The sequence below is a fragment of the Pinus tabuliformis genome, chromosome 3_2, assembly GCF_031772625.1.
Source record: "Pinus tabuliformis cultivar Carrire ecotype Pingquan chromosome 3_2, CPIR1, whole genome shotgun sequence".
Lineage (NCBI taxonomy): Eukaryota > Viridiplantae > Streptophyta > Pinopsida > Pinales > Pinaceae > Pinus > Pinus tabuliformis.
The window spans coordinates 644,951,808-644,973,827 of NC_142302.1; positions in this window are offsets into that span (position 1 = coordinate 644,951,808).

The following is a 22,020-nucleotide window of genomic DNA, read 5'->3' on the forward strand; positions in this document are numbered from 1 at the left end:
CATGGATGTAGGTTGAACCTATATGCTTCCACCCATACCTGAAAAAATTCAAAACATGCAGCTAAGATATATTAACCAAAAATAATGAAATACCTTTCACTTCAAGTCTTAAAAAAAACAGTCGAAAAGGAACGATAACAAACCTACACAAAAAGTCTTTAGCACCAAGATATATCTAAAAAAATATATCACCGAAGATATTGATTCTTTGATTAATCTATATAGCGGCTATATGTGGGTACTAAATAACATTTTCAATTTTTTTGGCATGCTCACTTTGTTGATGACAATGTTTGTTTGAAGGCATTAGACTATGCAAATTGAGTCACTTTGTATCAATTTCACTCAATGTAAAAATCAAATTAGGGAAACCCAACTGGGTGATAATGTTAGCGAGTTCAGAACGACTTTTTCCAATATTCCCTTGTACCCCTAAGACAAGATCCAAAATGCGTTAATTTCTCAACCAATTTATTATTTGGCACGTCAATGAGTTGTTGACGCAACTCTTGAACATTTATAGGGGCATTTTCATGGATATAATTTTTCAAGAATAAATATGTTGTTCCTTGGATACGATGGGACATAATCATATCAACAATAAATATCAAAACCGAGGATGGCTCCCAAATATTTGATTATAATATCTCAATATATGCAAACCATATTCATGCATCTCAACATTGAAAATACATGGATGCAGCCAATCAACATCACCTATAGGGAATAATGTTGGGAATGCCATGTCTAGCAATCCTTCAATATTATATTCATTAATGGGAGATGCACCTATATCTAGCCAATCTATTCTTTCAAAGGATGTGCAGTATGTATTCTTAATTACTTTTCTTATTCGTTCGACTTCCCTAGATTCATTAGGAAAGTGAGAAAGAAATGATGACGGGTCACAATGCAAAGAATTAGCCCCCTCCCTTTCAATCCCCACATCAACCCTAGCTATGTCATCAAGATCACTTTCAACATATTGTAACCTAGTAGAGACATCAGTAGGTCTTTTTGGGAGAGAAACAACTGAATCCATGTCAATTTCAACATCCCTATACTACTTGTCCATTTTTATTTTGTAAATCAATGCATCCATGACACATCGTCTCTTAACATAGCACTCATAGTACTTGGATTTAACACCTTGTCTTCTCACAATAAAATAATCTAAATGTTCAACACGTTATGGAAGATTATTTTCAATGGAAGATATATCTTGCGGAAAAATCATTGTGTGCCCTCTATATTTATATTGACCATCATAAGCATGCGACACTTACAATATTGGATTTACCCATGCTATTAACATCTCTTCGGTTTGTGTCAAAACTCTCAGAACCTCAAACTGTTGACTTGGATCCATGTTGTTAAAGCGGGAAAAGTGATGAACACCTTTCTTACTCCTGCATATTTTACAAATGGGACCTTCATGCCATCTCACAACTTATATACCAAGATAACATTTTTTGCAAACTTGGCACATGTCCACAACAAACAAACTATCAACCCTCAACCAAAGTTTTTTATGCACATGAACCATGTCTCTGCTAAAATGATATGGAGCAATTTCATTTTCCCTTCCAAACACCAATCTATGTTGCCGATGATGTGGAACATCTTGTCCAACTGGAGCATTGGTTGCATCATTTATTTCCACAAAAGAATGGAAATTCATTCTTCTACATTGGTCAGAGCTGAGCAGATTCTGCTTCCAAGAAAAAAACGTTTTTGAGAAATAAATATCCACACAAAAAGTTGAATACTTTAATTGAAGAAAAAAATAATGTACGTTTTATTGATTGATGCATTGTCGAGGCACAACTCGAGGAACCGATATTGGTTTCCTTATATGGAGATTTGTATCTCGACCACTACTAACTTGAGCAGTGTTCTACTAAAAGAACATGAAATAAAAGATGTGTAAAACAATATTTATTCAACATTCGCAAGTGAAAAGCATTTCAAATCAAATATGCATTAACCACCCGTGTTGTACTAAAAGGAAAAGTGTCCTCACAATATCTGGGATGAACAATATTCTCTATATAGCTGTGTTGACAAATGTCGGTTCCAACATTTCCATCAGAATACCCCATATTGTCAACCATCCAAGGAATCATATTACTATCATTAAATAAATTAGATGTTGCAACTTGTTCAATCGAATCACAATGCCTATCTTCCATCATAGCATGTTCTCCACCATTTCCACGACACTCATGGTTGTCACTTCTACGAAGCCTCCCTATGTAACAACAATGTTCCAAAACATACAACATTTGAGAAAATGTATGCAATAGCAAGGAAATCTCGACACACCCTGCGACAAAGTAAAGAAATATTTAAACAAAATGCCAACCACATTAACAGAAAAAAGGTTCCAAAATTACGATTAGGAGAGTCATTGCCTTTGCCATTTTCTGAATTCTGACAAGTTGGTGGTTAAGCATGGCTTTCAGGAACAAATAAAGGTTGCACTGGTTCTGAATCTATTTTCCAGCTAGTATTCATTTCCATATTGTTCTGAAAAAAAAAATAGAAAAAAAAAATATAAAAATATAAATTTCACATCAACAAGAAAGAAAATAATGGAAAAGAAAAAAACTTGAAGTCCCAATATTGTTGCAACAAAGACATAATGAACACATTTCAGAGGGCTAAATATATTAACTATATAGTTTCTACAAGGAATCCCCTGACCCTCATCGCTAATAGAATGTCCCACATTTTCAACCAACTTAGGAGCCATCTCACTATCAGCAAACAAACTAGCTGTCGCAAATTTTTCATTCTCATCATTCTTTCCATCTCCCAAAATTGTGTTTAATTCATTGTTTTCAAATGAAATATGGTTGTTTCTCATATGAACACTCTCTTCCCAAACACGATGTCCTCAAAGAAGACAAATGTTAGTAAAGCTTGAAAAAAAAAAAATTTCTTTGACATCGTAAACATGTAAGAAAATGATCATTAAAATGAAAAACAATGTAAACTTTGAAACGAGAACTATAAACTCAAAATGGGAACTCTAACCAAAAACCCTCGTAAAAATATCAAAAACAGTGCTAAAAACGAAAAGTGTTGATGCCGGAATAACACCTTTTTTTTTCTAAGGTAAATTTTCAACATGTTTAAAAAATGGCGGTGAAAATGAATTTTCTATGCAAAAATTGTCTAAAAAACATCCTCAAAATGAAAAGTGTTGGTGTTCTAATAACACTTTTTTTTTCAATGATAAATTTTGTGCAAAAAACACCCTCAAAACAAAAAGTGTTGACGCTGGGATAACACTTTTTTTTTCAAGGGTAAAATTTCAACATTTCGAAATAATGGTGTAAATGATTTTATCATGACATTGAAAAACATTAAAATTTCAAAAGAACAATGAAAACATAAAATAAAATAAAAAATTAAAACAATGAAAAAACACAAAACAAAAAAAAAAAGTTAAAAAATTAACAAAACATAAATTAAAATATATACAAAAAAAAAACAAAAACGAAAATCAAATATATAAAAAAGACAAAAAAAATTCAAACATCACCCAAAAAAAAAAAAAAATTATCAATCATAAAAATGTTAAAAAAAAAAAACAAAAATAACCTATAAAAGATAAGAAAAAAAAACCCTTAAAAATTATAAACAAGTAAATAGTAAGAAAAACATATTTTAAAAAAATGGAAAAAAAAATTATTTTGTAAACCATAAAAATATTTCAAGTTGTTTTATTTTTATTTTTTAAATTTTGATTACTTCAAAAAACAAATATATAAAAAGAAAAAAAAAATGTTAAAAAAAAAAATTATCTCATAAATCATAAAAGAATTTGGAGAAAAACAAAATTAAAAAAATAAATATATAAAATTAAGTAAAAAAAAAAACACAGAAAAAAAAAATAAATAAATAAAAAATAAAATATATATATATAAAAAAAAACATTAACAAAAACTAGAAAAAATTAAAGAAATAAATAAAAAACAAACTAGATTAAAAAAAATAATAATAACAAAAAAGAAATTAAAAAACTAGTAAAATTAATATTAAAAACATTTTACAAAAACTTAAAAAACAAAAATGAATTCAAATTATAAAACCAAAAAACAAAAAAATGAAAATTTTAAAAATATATATATTTTCAAATAAAAAAAAATAAAAAATAAAAACAAAAAACATTTAAAGTTTAAAAAAAATATTTATTTTTGATATATATATATATATATATATAGCCATAGCTCTTTTTAATTAAAAATAAAAAAAAATTAAACCTTTTTTTAAACAATTTTGTTTATTTAAAAAAAAAATATTTTTTAAACAACTTTTTTTATTTAAAAAAAACATATATATATATATATTATTTTAAACATTTTTTTTTATTTACCAAAAAAACAAAATAAGCCTCCACCCAGGGTCGTGTCGCCATGGGTGGCTGAGGGGCAGAGAAGCGATTCTGGAATTGCCTCTCCACCCCTCGGTCGCCCGTGGTGGCGCGGCCCTGGGCGGAGGGGTCTGCATGCAGACCCTCCGCCCAAGGCCGTGCCACCACGGGTGGCCAGGGGGCGGAGGCTATTTTTTTCTGTACATAAAAAAAATGTTTTAAAAAATATTTTTCTTTTTTAAATAAAAAGATGTTTAAAAAAATATATATATTTAAATAAAAAAAATATTTTTTTTTTAAATAAAAAAAAAAATTTGTTGATTGTTTTTTTTTAAATTTAAAAAAAAAAAATGTTTAAAAAAATAATTTTTTTTTTAATAAAAAAAAGTTGTTTAAAAAACAATTTTTAATTTTTTTCAAATAGAAAAATCTGTTTAAAAAAAATGCTTAAAATGTTTAAAATTTTTTGTTTTAAAATAAAAGAGCTATGGCTATATATATATATATATATATATATATATATATATATATATATATCAAAAATAAAAATATTTTTTTAAAACTTTAAATGTTTTTGGTTTTTTTAAAGATATATATATTTTTAAAATTTTTGTATTTTTTTTTTTTAATTTGAGTTAATTTTTGTTTTTTTAGTTTTTTTTTCCAATGTTTTTAATATTAATTTTACTAGTTTTTTTTTCCTTCTAATTTTCTAGTTTTTTTAATCTAGTTCGTTTTTAATTTTAAAAAAATCCTAGTTTTTGTTAATGTTATTTTTAATTTTTCTATTTTTACTTATTTAATTATATATATATTTTTTAAATTTGTTTTTTTCTTCCAAATTCTTTTATGGTTTGTGATATATATATATGTTTTTTTAAGTAATCAATATTTAAAAAAATAAAAATAAAACAACTTGAAAATTCGTTAAGTAATCATAATTTCAAAAAAAATTGGACATAATAAATTTTAAAGTGTGAAAAATAAGTCCTCTAAAAAAAGCTATGTTGCATCAACACGTTTCAAAATCAGCATGAAAATCACTAACATTTAAAAACAAATATTTATATTTGATACATAAGAAAATTTAAAGTGCCAAAAATATGCTCCGAAAAAAGAAGTGTATTCTGTATCACCACTTTTCAAAATCGGGTCACGTTTTTACTACCCCTATGAAACGGGTAATCATATCGGTTATTTAAGGTGCCAAAAACTATGCTGTAAAAAAAATGTGTGTTCAGCATCACCCCTTTTCAAAATCGGGTCACTTTTTTGCTATCTCTACAAAACGAGTAACAATATCAGTTCTCGTTTCAAAGATTACGTTGTTGAAATATTCCTTGAATTAAAGCACTTATGTTTCCATATTTATGATTTACATCACCAGCTTCTTGTTCATTTCTCGAGGCTCTTTTTTTTCGCTGGTACGCAGATATTCTCCGTGCTTCAGTGACATCCTGGTTTTGTTGATACCATTGTTGTTGGTATTCATTTGTTCTCTGACATGTACAAGGAGAGTGAGGTCTTTTTGCTCCACTCTTGCTTCTTCGTTCACTCAACATTTCTACAATGAATTTAAACTCAATTCAAATATCATTTTCCAATTCCCTCGGAGGCTAATGCTTAATCTTCCACCTTCCCAAAAAAAATTGAATTCATAACCTTTCAAAATAGTAAACAACAATTAAAGTTTGATAATAAAAAATACCAAAAAAAAGGCCTTATAATTTTGAGGACACACACAACCAATATTTAAAATTTGATATTTCTAAAACAAACATCAACTACATAATTTCATACATCATATGGCTTGATAGTAGAACCAACCCAAACAAACATGGCAAAAAAATAACAAGCGCAAATTTTCAAGCACAAACTTTGAACGCATAGAATAAAGATCTTTGTACATATAATCAAACAACTCACATAAACACATCGTATATCGATGTGTATAAAACCATAAACTTCGAAGCCTTTTAGTTCAAACAATAACAAGCTTGCCAAATATGGATTCCTAGCAACCAAAGATTCCTTCCAAATACATAGGAAAACCTTTCCATTTTCACAGATTACAAAAGACAAGGAAACATAAACTACATCGCAAATTTTCCAAAACACTTAAAAAAAATACTATCCAAGAAATATATCCAAATTTATCATAGTTATGCCCTCAGTACAAATTCGCAATTCATATTTCAATTATCTTATAAAAATGTTTCAAAACAATAAAGAGACACAAGATCTTTAGCAATGTCGAAAACACAAACATGTTGAAGCTAGAAAGACTAAATCATCAATATATCCACAGTTAGTGGAGTTATGTCAACAATAAAATATGCATTTACAATAAGCAAAAAAACACTTCCATTTTCAATCAAATCATTGAAATCTTTTACCCTTTACAGATCGAAGCCTAGTGCTTCCACTATAGACACTCCATCAACAATAGATGTTTTGTGCAATCTAGTCACCAAATCATAAATTTTTAATTACACTTTTGAGCAACCCAACATAAGGACATTTTTTTCAGTTGTGTGCAAAGGAAGGTAACCTGGACATTTACTATTTATATCCATGGAGATAGACACAAGCAATGACGAGCAGTACCCCCATTCATTTTAAAAATATTCCAAACTTTTCTCTTTCGAGACTCAACCAAATTAAGATTTCTCTATCTTTTCAAGCAACTGAACAGAGGTTGAACCATTATTAACAAGACAAACAAATTGATTCCTGTGTAACCCCAATGACATAGATCACATTTCAAAAATAGGAACAAATGAAAAACCCCAATTATTTCTTTTTCCAACCAATAGATAGTGTAACCATATGTAGGGTAATATTCATAATCTTTATCTAGATACAACCAATAAAACTTTCCTTTAATGAAGAAAGCCTACTTTGGCAGCGTTACACTGCCATATGGAAGCTCCGTCCTTTTCCAAACCATGTCAACACTGCTAAAAATAACAAAATGTGAATCCATGTTTTTAGTAACATGTTTCAGCAACACCCATACATATCTCTGTGTACTGCATTTTCCCAACAAGAGTAAGAATCCCTAGATTTCTAAATGTCTTCATAAAAGGGTTGACAATGAATGATTTTTTTTCATGCAAATAACTTCCACACACGCTAAAAGAAATCATTGGTCCCAATGTACATTGAATTATGTATCAAGAATGAAAAAAAGGAAAAAGCATGGTAGACAAGTTATCTCTATCGTTAAGGTAGGATGTTATGAAGCACTAATGGGAAAACAAACCGGGAAAGAACTGAAACCAAACTCTTCGCTGCTGCATCGATTGCAATTTGCGAGGAGAAGAAGGTTTTGCAATAAAATACACCAATGTCTAAAAACCAACTTAAATATCATCAAGACTGATAAAGGAAGCCAATGAAACACAAACTCGATAATATCAAATGGGAGAAATTTCCAAATAGTCAAATCCATAATAAAAGCAACAACTTTCCCTCAAAAGAAACAAAAAATTGCCTGCTCTACTACATAGGAAAAACAAAAAAAACATGAATCAGAATGAACACAACATTAATTCATCACATATGACAACAAACAATACCAAATTTCTCCGAAACAATGTGTATAGAGGAACTTAAATTTTTCTTCTTCATTGAAAATATCATGAGAAAAAAACACTACGCACCAAATAAGCATTTCCAAAAAAAATACTCAATAAACAAAATCAAAACGGAGCAACGACACATTTAACAAATTTAAGAAAAATGAACACCAATGTTGAGAAAACACAACACCTGCAAACATTTCAAATGACAATTTCAATTGCCATAAACTAATTAAGAAAAGAAATAAACATCAATCCCAACGCACACCTAATAACTACAACAATATTTGCCTAAATGTTAATTGAAAACAAAGAGATAAATTATATCTCTAAATTAAATACAATGCGATGCCTTTCAAAAGTGGCTACTATTTTTGTATTCCAAACGATCATTTCAATAACAATTCAATTTCTAACATTTTAAGACATACAATTTCTAACATTTTAAGACATATTCAACCGTAACTAGTTAATGCTATTACCAATTGCAATTGCTTTAACACTATTTCTATTATTCCAATAGCAACACAATTTCTATTGCATCAATAAAAAAGAACAATGTTCTTTTATGGCCTACAAAAAAAAATCAAATCTAAACATCATATATCTTTTCATAACCCAATTTTTACTATAATAACTTTAATAACACTAACAACATTATTTTCCACTATAATAACTTTAATAACACTAACAACATTATTTCATTCGAAGCGCAACTGAACAAAATTTATATTTTTGCAATTTTTTTTAAATAAATATTAAAAAAAAAAACATTGATATACAATTTTTCATTTATTTTTGTTAAATAACTACTTAAAAGAAAAAAACATTGAAACAATTTACATGGATAACCATAACAAATATTCCAACACACAAATGGAATATTAAAAAAAAAAATGAATATCACACCTTAATACACAAATTCAATGTTGAAAAAACATATTGAATTAAAACAGTCTTTCCTTCAACATTATAGAAAAAACCTTAAAGAGTGTAACTATGGGTGATTATCAATGTGTATAGATTTTATATATTTCAATATAATCGTGTGATTGAAATAGGAATAATCTAATTCAAATATAAATAAAAGTTTCTTTGCATACCATGCAACATATATAGAAATACATTTTTAATAAAATCCTTAAAATCAATTGTAAAGATAGGCATGCACAAAAAAATCTATTAATTAAAGTTTCTTTCCATACCATGCCCCATATATATACTTGTTGAATAAAATTTTTAAAATCAATTGTAAAGATAGATCTGCATAACAAAAAAAATCTATTAATTAAAATATTTACTTACAATTCTTTATTTTATGGAGATAAAAAATGTCTGCATTTGATTTTTTTCGGAAATTGTTATACAAATCACATGAGTAATTTCTCGTCATATGTAACATGTTTTTCCTTTATTTTTTGTAAACTTGGTAGAGTGGTACAAGATTTGAACCCAAATCTTCAAATTTGATAAGATTTTATTTCCATAACTATTTGAGCTACCCCATACAGATTATTTCTTTTGTAATTTAAAATCTATTTAAACAATTATATTTATATTTTGCTTCAAATTAAGTTCCAAAAGTAAATTTATAATTTTAATGTACAACAACAATATATTATTTCAAATTTTAAATAAATGTGTTGCAAATTTTTATTAGAAATTTTAATTAAAAACTATATTCCAAATTAAGACACCACATTCAATAATTTAAATTCGAAATGTAAGTTTATAATACCTATTTCACAAAATAGGTATATATATTTTAATATCTAACACATTAAATTCTAACATCTAATATAGTCCATCTCTAAAATAATTTATTTTTTAAAATTTTAAATTAAATTACATATATCCAACATCTATATAATCAAATGTTTTTTTTATGTTACAAAATAAATGTGATTTTAAAGATTAAAATTTCTTTAATTCTTATATTTCATTTCTAACATTAAAAATAATGAGTCGCAAATACATAGCTATATATACAATTTTATATTTATGTCAATTTTAAAAACAATTAATACTAGTCTCATTTCAAGGAATATATAATGCTACTTTGGACTTAATTTAAAATGAACAATGCCAAATATTTTTTTTATATTTTGGATGTAAATATGACGCATTATTCGTGAAGAGAACTATAAGCTTTATAATTTCATCCAACTTTGTGACATGTGGACATTAATGTGTTTGGCGTACGTATTCCAATCAGGGTATACGGTTGTTCTATTGTATATATAATGGTTATACATTGTACTGTATACACGCATGCTATATATGTTTTAACCTGCCTTCCAAAGTTTTTCGAACCAGACATGCCCGTCGTCCGTCCTTCGACCTATCCCTCCCTCCGCATCCACCGACCACCTCTCCTCGCCCTCATTCGAAGGTCTCCGCTAACCTTCGGTGGTAGACCTACCGTGTAGCTTAACAAGGCGGAAGAGTTGCCCGGAATGTTGTGGAAATTTCAATCATATTTAGAGATAATTTGGCAAAGATATTTGTAAATCTAAGTTAGAGTTGTTAAGTTTCAAAATTTTAGGTGTTCTAGACGCTTTTGATAGTGCTGAATCATCAAAAACACGATTCAAACACTGCGTCTACAATATTTTCTCAATTTTTTTTGCCCGAATTCATCCGAAGTAGTTAATTTTGAGCTTTCATCCGAAGTTCACAGGAAATTCATCAGAGGTTCGCCAAAGGGACGAAGGGACGCCAAGGCCGTTGTTAGGCAAGGAAGCTGTTGTTGAGGCAGTGAGAGTGTGAAAGTCCTGAGTAGGTTCGCACTGATTTTACCACTGGTTCACTAAGAGTTGGCTATCAAAATTAAGTGAAGAGACACAACAAGTAGCAAGTTTGTAACAGAAGCCCCTGCTTAAAATTGGTATCAGAACCAGTAACGTCTGGTTCAGAAAGCTGTTATTCTAAATCTTCTACTCATTAAGAATGGATTCATTCTCGAAATCTGTTTCTTTCTGCGAATTAAAAGAGAGAGACTCTAAAGCTGAAGAAAATCCTTTAAGAGATATGTTTGCTTCAAGTTCCAGTTGTGTTCAAAACAGTGCTGAACTTGAATATGAAAAACCCCAGCCTTTTGCCCGATGGGAACTACCTGCTATAGCTCCCTCAGAAGTATACAATGATAATTATGTTTTTCATTTAAAAGCTGCTACTAGGATTAGTATCAAAGACTCTGTGAGTCAAATCCAAGAAAACTCTGATATTATTCAGACCATTTCTTTGTTCAACCCCAAAGAGTTACAAGCAAAAGACAAAAGAAAAAAAACAAACTATCTGCATTTAGGATGCATTCGAGTCGGAATCAACCCTTTGACACACCAAGGGTTAAATACTTATGTGTTAGCCACAGTTAGAGATCTAACACACAATAAGTATACAGATTCCTTAATTGGCGGGATTGTTGCTCCACTGTCTCATGGCCCAGTATATTTTGACTGTTTTCCAAATTTCTCTATCTATACATTTGACGAAACCATTGACCAGATCCTACAACTCCAGATCCAAACCACTGGTTTTGATATGCACAAAAAGAGAAATAACATTGCCATTCAGACCAAAGGCTGTTTTCGCCATACCAATACTCTATGGCCAGCCATCCGCCATACTCCCAGTCGCGATTCCAAGTCTAGTGTTGTTGTTCTGACTGATCCTAAAAATCAGAAAATAGAGCACCAAACAATCAGGTGGGAAGACTTGACTTTCCCTGAACACTGGGTAGTGAATAATCCTAAGCCTCTTATGCCAAAGAAAATCACCTCAGCTGATATTACGGAAAATTTATCTTCTGCAGTCATATCATTTCCCAGAAGATCCACTATTGACCGCCGAGGTATTGATATTGCCTGTAAAAAGTCCAAATATTACAGAGATCCCTCTACTGTAGATACTGCTTGTTCCAGTTCATGCTCCTCTTGTAAACATATTTCCTTATTTGAGTTTGCACAGATTGTAAATTTTGCCTCTTTAGAAGTTAAATGTCCAGAATGTCAAAACAGTGTCAATCTACTTACGCTTGCCGAAACAGCAATCCATGCCAACCATAATCCCAGATCTAGCATAGCTCCTCCATCAACCTCTATAAATCCATGTCCAAATCCTAAATGCTCAGACATCCCATTTCCCCATGAACAAGAGTCTGACCATGTGCTCATGATGCATGAGATCACTACTTTGGAAGATGAAGATCCAAGATTCATTGAGATGATGAGTCTCATGAGACCAGCTAAGCCTAGATATGGTCTAGGATATCTAGAGCAAGCAAAAGGCCTTATACCACCATGTAGGTTTGGTCCAGTACCTGATGATTGTAAAAAGCCTGCTGTTATGGAAATGCATAAGTTCTTTTCTCTGATGGATGGATGTTTTAAGTCTGAAATTAGTGCCAAATGGATGAAAGCAATGCTTAATTGGGATTTATTCACTAATCCCCAAGCAAAAGAATTTGATCAGACTTATTTTCCTCAAGAGAAAGAGAAATTAGCTGAAGATTGGAAAAGATATATGGAAGTAAATAATACATGGATATCCTTTTACTCCTGGAAGGATAATATTGCCTCCATAAATGTTTTAATTGGTTCAACGTCATCCCCTTCAGTTAATAAACATGCTTGGACTGCTCTGGATGGAAGCAAATTAGAAACTTCAACGACATTTCCTCCATTTAAAGGAATTGTTATTGGAGAAAACCAACACGTAGTCAAAGCCATTCCTATGGTCCAAAAAGATGAAAATGCTTTAGGCATCGATGGCAAAATACAGAAGGCTAGTGAATAGATACACTGGACAAACACAACAATCAAAGGCTTAGAAATGAACATAGCCAAAGCAGTAGAAGTCAGAGACCAGATTGATACTATTCAAGTGTCAATAAATGATGTAAATAAATGTTTGAATAATGTACAGTTTGATTCTTCTATTATTAGAACATATACCAGAGAATCCTTGTCCAAGATAGAAGGAGTAGAAGACAAACTAGTTGGTCATTTGGATGCAACTAAAAGTCTTATTTCTGGTCTAGCAAATAAAGTTGAAAAATTGGATCTGTCAAAACCAGAAAGACCAGTTCCTAACTCCTTTCTGTTTAAAAGAAATATAAAGATGCAGGATCCTGTCAAGCCTGTCAACAGGTTTCCAGCACTCTTTCCAAAGGAAGCAACCAGTTCTTCAGGAGCTGAAGCTATTGAAAAAATAACAATTGCATCCTTATTTAAGGATGAGGAAGAAGAAAAGAAAGAACAGAAAGATCCTGATACACAGACCTTTCCCATATATGAACCTCTTGAGCATAGGATCAACAGATATCCATCAGCTGACATTGAAGGTAAAGGTAGGCTTCCTGAAGCTCACACATTTTTCCCAAAATCTCACAGAGAATGGAATATAGAAGGCATGAGTGTTGGTCAAATCCGACAACTTATTGATATGATGTATACAAAATATAAACTCATGTGTCTCAGAGGAAAGAGTGAGATTGATGCTTGCAGGACAATCATATAATGTTTTACAGGAAGACTTCTCAGGTGGTGGGAAACAGAGTCATCTCCTAAGATTATTGAAAAAATAGAACAAGAAGTTCTGAAGGATGAAAAGGGAGATGTCATACACAATCCAGATGGCTCCACTATCAGCAATATGATAGGAGCATTGACATCAATGATCCTTGAACATTGGTGTGGTAGTGAAACAAAAATTGCAGATAAAAATGAAGTTATTCTTATGAATATGAACTGTTATAAAATGGCCTAGTATGAAGACTTCCATAGAGATTAGATGCAGCGAATCTACGAAGTCAAAGATTCCAAGAACTTGTTATGGAAACAAGTTTACCTTGCAGCACTGCCATCCAAATTTGTAGATTACATCAGACTACAAGAAGCCTTCCAATTACCTTTTGAGTCCTATACATGGGGGGAGATATATGCTCATATTACAAAGACCCTGGTAAGCCTCTGTACCAGCTCAAAGGTTAATAAATCTTTGGAAAAACTTTCCAGATTACCAGATAAGAAGTCCATTTGCAGTAAGTATGGACTAACAACAGATGATCCTTTGGTGAAAAGGAGAAAGGCGAAGAAAAGATCAAAAAGAGAATTCAAAGAAATACTCTACAAAAATCATAGAAATTATCCAAAGGATAGAAAGAAATATCCCAAGAAAACCCGAGGCAAGGATTCCAGAAGAAAAAAAAGGATATTATAGATATGTTCCAAATACACATTACTATAATCCTTCAGATATTCATCTGCATTCTGCCAAACAAGAAAAATGGAATAAACTTACTTGTTGGCTATGTGGAAAGACTGGACATACTTCTTCCAGATGTCCAGAAGGTGAAGAGTCGAAGAAAAATAGAGGCAAGAAATCAGAAGCCTTTATTCATAAAGGCAAACAAGTCAAGCAAGAAGGCCGAGGACCAATACAGTGCATGAAATGTGGTTCTCACACACATAAAATAGAACGTTGCCCCAATGTTGTGATTAGAGAACTAGCTCAGCAGCACCAATTTGAAGAATCTTCATACGATTCTTTCAGTTCTTCATCTCAAGAAGAACTACAAGCCCAAATGCAACAATACTCAGAGTCCGATTCTTCAGAATGCCTTTGCTCTGATTCTAAAGAATGTGCCTGCCAAGTTCACTATGATTTTGATTCAAAATTCTTTAGTGAATCTAGTGAAGAAGAAACTCCTAAGCCACAAAAAGAAAAGGTCCTCATGGCTACTACTGAAGAAGACGAGCTGAATATTTTAGCTCAAATCCGCAGCATGGAAGAAGGAGAGATGAAGAACCGCCTGACTGAAGCATTCATGGACCAGCTCAAGTCCAAAACTGCAAAAGATTCAGGTAAGAAATCCTTATTTATTGATGCCTCTTTTGAAAAGAATACTAAGTCATATCAAAGGCATCAGCAAAAACCTCGCAGAGTGAGGTCTCTCACTTTGGGAGAAGTGAGTCAAGAAATTCACATTTTAAAAATAGAAATTTCTGCAATGAAGTCTCAAATTGCAGAATTCAAGAAAAGAAAACAAGTGGCTAGTAAAGAAAAAGAAGAAGAAAATCAGCCTTGGAATATTGCTCAGTACAGCAGTGATAATCAAATTGAAGTTGCTAAAGGATTTAAAGATCCAAATTTTGGCTTCAAAGAAATGAGACTCATAACCATCTCATATCAGCAACACCATGTTAAAGTAAATATCTACGTTAAAGGTGAAATGTTTGAATTAATTACATTAATTGATTCAAGCGCATATATTAACATTCTTAATATCAAGACTATTCCTGCAAAGTATTGGATTACAATAGAAAGAAAAGTGGTTGGATTAGGAAACAAAAAGCTTAATTATGAAGTAGCCAAGGCATCCTTATGCTTTGAACACCACTGTATCAATTTAAAATTTGCAGTTGTTGATATTCCCATTGACTGTATTCTTGGCAATGTTTCCTTAGCAGCAGTAGAACCTCATGGCTCAATGAGGTTAAGGAATGGGAAAGCCGAATATTTTATATCAGTTCCTACATCAAAAGGAACTCGAAGAAAGATTGAATTGCCATATGTGTCTAACCAAAGAATATCCACAATGTTTCAGACTGTACAAAATCTAGAGAAAGCTGAAGAAAGATTGTCAGATCTCCAAAATATGAAAATCACACTCAGAATAGAAGAACAGCTCAAACTTCCCCTAGTAAAAAACAAAATTGAAGAGCTAAAAAAGCAAATTGAAGAAGAATGCTGCTCTGAAGAGCCTAATGCCTTTTGGCACAGAAAGCAACATACAGTTGAGCTCCCTTACAAGGAAGGATATGCTGGTAAGCCTTGTAAGAGCCAAGCAATACCCATGAGTAAAGAATATAGAGATCTCTGTGAAAAAGAGATCCAGCAGCTCCTTGATAGAAAATTAATCAGAGAATCCGACAGTCCCCGGAATTGTTATGGAATCCCAAGGTTAGTTATAAATTTCAAACCTTTTAATTTTGTTTTAGCTGATGATACATATCCTATACCACACAAAGGAGATTTAATTAGAAGGATCGCAGGAGATAGAATCTTTTCCAAGTTTGATTTGAAGGCACAATTTTGGCAAGTCACCATTTCAGAGAAAGATAAATTTAAGACTGCTTTCAGTATACTAGTCGGCCATTACGAATGGAATGTAATGCCTTTTGGATTGAAGAATGCTCCATCCAAATTCCAAAAGGTAATGGATAAAATTTTCAAGCCATATTTTGACTGGCTTATTGTATATATTGATGACGTGTTGATATTTTCCAAGAACATTCAAGACCATCTCAAGCATGTAAGTATCTTCAAGATTTTGGTCAAGAATAATGGTCTTATTCTTAGTAAAAAGAAGATAGAAGTTTTCCAAACTACTATCAGATTTCTTGGACACACAATCTCGAATGGGCAAATTTCATTGCAAAAACATGCATTAGAGTTTGCAGATAAGTTTCCTGATGTCATAACAGATAATAATCAGTGGCAAAGACTCTTAGGTTGTCTTAATTATGTCCGTAACTTCTATCATGACTGTGCAAGTGATAGGAGGATACTGAATAAAAGACTGAAAAAGAACCCCCCAGAATGGACAAATGTCCATACAAAAGCAGTGCAGAACATTAAAGCCAAGGTAAAAACTTTGCCTATATTATATGTTGCTGATGATCTTGCATTTAAGATTGTGGAATCAGATGCAAGCAATATTGGATGGGGAGGTGTTTTGAAGCAGAAAGTTGGAGACACTGAAAAAATTGTTCAGTTTTCATCTGGAGTATGGAACCCAGTAGAACAAAACTACTCCACTATAGAAAAATAGGTCAAAGCAGCCTGGAATTGCATCAGCAAGTTTGACGTATATCTTGTTAATAAACCATTTTTACTAAGAACTGATGCATCAGCTTTGGAGAAAGTTTTGAAAAAAGACATCAAGAAAGTCATAGAAGCAAAGTTTGCCAGGTGGCAAGCACTTTTTGCCAACTTCGATTTTCAAGTTGAGCATATTAAAGGTGAAGAAAATAGTCTTCTTGATTTTCTCAGCGGGGAATATATTGAAGAAAGAAATCATGTCATGATGATAGTCACCGAGTGGGACCAGAATCAGAGATAAGAAGTCTTACGAACAATCCCTGACAATCAAGATTGGGAGGAGTACAAACGAAATTGGAGACCCACTTGGTAGCTCAGAAATACGAAAGTATTGGATGCCAACCTGCAACCTCACACTGACATCCAACACTTGGTACCAGAAAGAAAAGTGTACCCTAAAGGAAGCAAGTGGATTCATGATATGATATATGAAAAAGCAAGGAGAGATGCCGGAATTGCACAACAAGCCTTGGAACATAATTTTCATGATATTGCTGCCATATGGTACCATGGAGGACCCAGCACTGGGATACACGAAAGATACATTTGCATCTACAGAACTAGAGATCTCTGGAATGAACAAGGACATTGGCCAGCCTGTATCCAGCCTGCAGCTCGTTGGCCAAGAAATGACCCAAAAATTATTTTTCCTGATACTGTGTATGATTTTGCAGGATATAAACAACTTTGGTGGGATTTCCTCAATGTTGATGACAAAGTAGGAACACATTATACAAAGTTGAAATTCAGCACAGTTGGCCACTACCAGGGATATCAGCAATGCAAATGGTTCAGAGATTGGTGGAGTGATTATGGTGTTAGCAGAACTGCAATGGACCCAGTATGGCACGAGCAATATCGCAAAAATCATTGTGACTTATGTATTGAACAAGGTCTTGAAGAATGCTTTCACCCTATGTACAAAACTGTCAAAGAAATGACAGAAGGTGAATGGTCACCATCTCATAATCTAAACTATTCACTCGAAGAATACATGAGAGAACATTTAGAGTGGCTAGTTTTAACTAAAGTAAAATATCAAATTGTCTTGGGGAAACCTATGATTGTCCACAGGATATATACAAAAGCCTGGGATGAAATGTTGTATAGAAGAGATAGATTCCCTGGACTGACAGTTTTTTGACGGTTCACATGGGCTTTCCGTAAAAAGCATCCATTGTGTAATCATGATGTCTAGTCACCAGGACTTAGTGGTGATCAGCTTTCCTGTGGGCTTTGCTGTACTAAATCCTCCACTGTGTAGATAATTCATGCACTATGTGTTACGTCTTTTCTCGTGGGCTTTGATAAATGAAAAAGCATCCACTTTGTTTGGTCGGAAACTTTTCCGTAGTATTTTCTTTCCGGACTGGAATCTTTGTGCGGATGTCGCTCTGGCGTTACCTGAAAGCAATGATTCCATCCATCTTTCGGTCAGTCTACTGATAGCCTACAGTAATGTTTGTCCCCTCTCATTCCTATAAAATGAGGGTAAGGCTCATTGTTGAGGCATCGAGTCTTAGAATATCTGAGAGAGTCATTGTGTCGAGAACCTCTCCTGCTCTACAACTGCGGATGTTCAGTTTGATCTGCTTGCATCACAAAAGGAACTCAAGTCCTTATGTGATTTTGGAGCCTACGCATCAGTGTGCTCGGCACTGGTGAGAACCTAAAGTGGCTGAATCATTTTATAAAGTCTTTGAGTCTGTATATGAGTCCGGTCATATTCTGAGGCAGAGCCTATATTTCACCAGTTAGCCTTCGGTATTGCTTGTTCCTTGTGAACATCATAAAGTCCGATAAATGCGAAGATAGTTAATCTCTGATAAAGAATCTCTCTGTAATCTTTCTCTCTAATTCTGAAATCCATTCTACAATAATATGAGTACACCAATTTCCACATAAGAATACCTTGCACATTTTATTGTCTGCTGTGGTAGTAGTTAATTTTGAGCTTTCATCCTAAGTTCACAGGAAATTCATCAGAGGTTCGCCAAAGGGACGAAGGGACGCCAAGGCCGTTGTTAGGAAAGAAAGCCGTTGTTGAGGCCGTGAGAGTGTGAAAGTCCTGAGTAGGTTCACGCTGAGTTTACCACTGGTTCACCAGGAGTTGGCTATCAAAATTAAGCGAAGAGACACAACAAGTAGCAAGCTTGTGAAAGAAGCCCCTGCTTAAAATTGCATTGTCCAGGCAATTCCTCCACCTCGTTAGACAACTCCGTAGACCTACCAATTATCCCCAACCTCCCCACCGTCTTCTACCATTCACAACGTTCACTGAGCCGACGAGAGAAACCTTTCCAACCGATGAGCGGGCTTTCCTTCCATGCAACTGAGTGATGCATCTTTGCTGTGTCCAACTTGGGAATGGGGTTTCGTTGCACGCCTGCAAACAAAGGCGGGTTTTCGATAGAAAATTTTTTCCATTTATTTGCTTCATGCGGCCACTATTCCACCACCACTCCAACTACACACAAACTGAGGGATACTCTTTTCTTGCCACCACCACAGAAACCTGGTCGTCACGATGTAGACTATGCGACCCAATGCAATAAGGTAAATGTGAATTACCAACCACAATGCCCAACTATGTTTTTTAGTGTTTTTTTCCCACCAGACTCCTTTTCAGTGCCGAAATATGCCTACCACTAACGTGTTTTGGCTATATCTTTTCATGCATAGGAGCTATGACACGGGTGCCGCAAATGTGCAGAGGCCTCCACCGCTGGAGACTTGTCAGACACATATATGGCATCAACAGAATATTAAAGGTAAGCATGAAAGTATCTCTATTATTAACGAATGATATATATTTATAGTACATTCACATGACCTTTGGTTTTATATTCCAAGGTCTCTTGGACTTCCTTAGACTATTCAGTTTCCACACCAACCCTTAGAAGATTAGGGGTTCAACATTCTCCCCTTAATTCGAAGGGTTATATATGAGTCCAAAAAGAGAGTTTTAATACAAACTATGCAAAAATTCATGGGAGCACTATGCTGAATGTGCTCTCTGAAATGTTGGTATAAGGGATGTGGTTTAAGGATGACCACCAACACTGTTATTCTTAGTGCAGTTCCCAGAACTCTTCCATGTCTGGCATGAAGCTTAGATCTTCTACTAGAGGAAGTGCTCCTCATGTTTTGAAGAGGGAAACCTTCAACCAATAAAGGGGGTTCTCAACCCACATAAATGGGAGGTCTCAACTTGAAAAGGGAGGTCTCAACCTGTAATGGTTTAAGGATGACCAACAACACTGGAATGCTTAATGCAATTCTTGGAACTCTTCCAAAACTGGCAAGAAGCTGAAGTCTTATGCTAGAGGAAGTGTCCCCAATTCTTTGAAGAGGTATCACCGACTGAAGGCATGCTCAGGGGCATATTTGTCTCAGGCTACAACTCTGAATCTTGTATAACAGGTTGTGGCTCAGGCTTGCTTGATGTGGCTTTGAAGCTTGTAGATGACCATCACTTCCCCCTTTGTCAGATACAAGGTGAGAAGATGAAGTGATCTCAACTGCAAGATTTTTCAATATTCGAGAACAAATCCTGTTGTATGAGCAAAATATCTTCTTGGCTATTGAAGCCCATTGCCAAGAAGCGATCCATCCAAGATGAATCTTTGTTCTTGTAGGAGGTTTGTTTCTGAAGTGTCTGTTTGAGGAATGACTGGTTTTATGACAGTGCTTACATGGGTTAATATCAAAACAATTATCTTTCACATGCCCAACTCAGTCACAGTGTTGGCATTTCACAATATGTTGTTGTTGCTGTGGAAGAGGATTAGAATCTAGAACAACTGAAGGTGAACTATCATGAAGGAATCCAACACTCTGAAATTGAATGGGCTTTGAGTAATCTAGAATATGAAAGGAAACCTCCTTATCATATCCAAGACCTGTTATGTGCTTGTTGCTGACAAGGTCTTCCCAAGGTCTGATGATGGGCTTGGGAAATGCAAACTGAACTTCTGCATCTGCATGTGACTCTACTGCTTTATTGGGCACTGGATCTGAATCAACTGTAACATTATTGTCTTGCTATTTATGGGAGTCTGTTTCAATCTTCTGAATAGAAACAGGTTCAGAATGATGACTCCACTGTTGTAATTCTTCCTGCTATAGTTGAGATTCACGCTGCAAAACGACAATGTTTTCTTGTGCATGTTGTAGACAAGGCCGAATTTTGGAGAGACAACCTTTGCTGATTCTAAATGTGTTGTTTGCCTCTAATTGTATCATAGTATTGAGGAACTCTAATGCTTCACCAATTAGAACCATTTCACAACAAATGTACCAATATTACAGCCAATACAAATGTCTTCTCTCCTCCACAAATACTTCTTTTATATAAAGTGCAGAGAGTACACTAACAATGGTTCTATTTATTTATAGAGACAAATCTATAAACAACGTTGGTGCAATCATATAGCTTTTCCAATACATAGTAGAGGCATATTTGACCCACAACACTAGTACACCAGCACTTAGTAGCAATAAATATGACTCCAAAATTAGTGTTTAATGCACATACCATAATTTTCAACTAAATAACGCAAAGAATGGCACCTACACAATGTAGAAAAATGCACATACATTCCTAAACACTAACACTATATATAAACACATTTACTCTGCAACCCATCTCACAAATATATTGTAGCTCCAATGCACATATAACACCAGCCTTCAATCAACTTGACAATATGCGTTCACAATCTAGCATTTTATCCAATGGACGAGTGTACAAACTTCAATGCTTCAACAGAGAATTAATGCATAGTTGAGTATATATTCTATGTCCCAGTTTAGAGGTAATGTTGAAGGAAACATAGATACTGCTTTCCACCCTTCGCCTTTAGAATTTGATAAGCCTTTCCCAAAGTCTTTTGATTCCAGCAAAACAGAGATCCTTTCCGAGACAAGGTATATTAACACCTGCTTCGTATGACTTGGATTGGCGATATTTATGTGCTAATAATTTTAATATATCAACCTATGGTGAGCGACCAACCTGCAGCAACATCAAGATGCTCTCCGACCTCAATTTCCCTTCGGGCTCTGGTTCCGATAGTGATTCTGATGGTCCCCAGGAGTATTACACTGATGTCATGTGGAACTTCTTCTCGGGTTTCCTTTGGAGTATCAGTCATCAACCTCGAATTT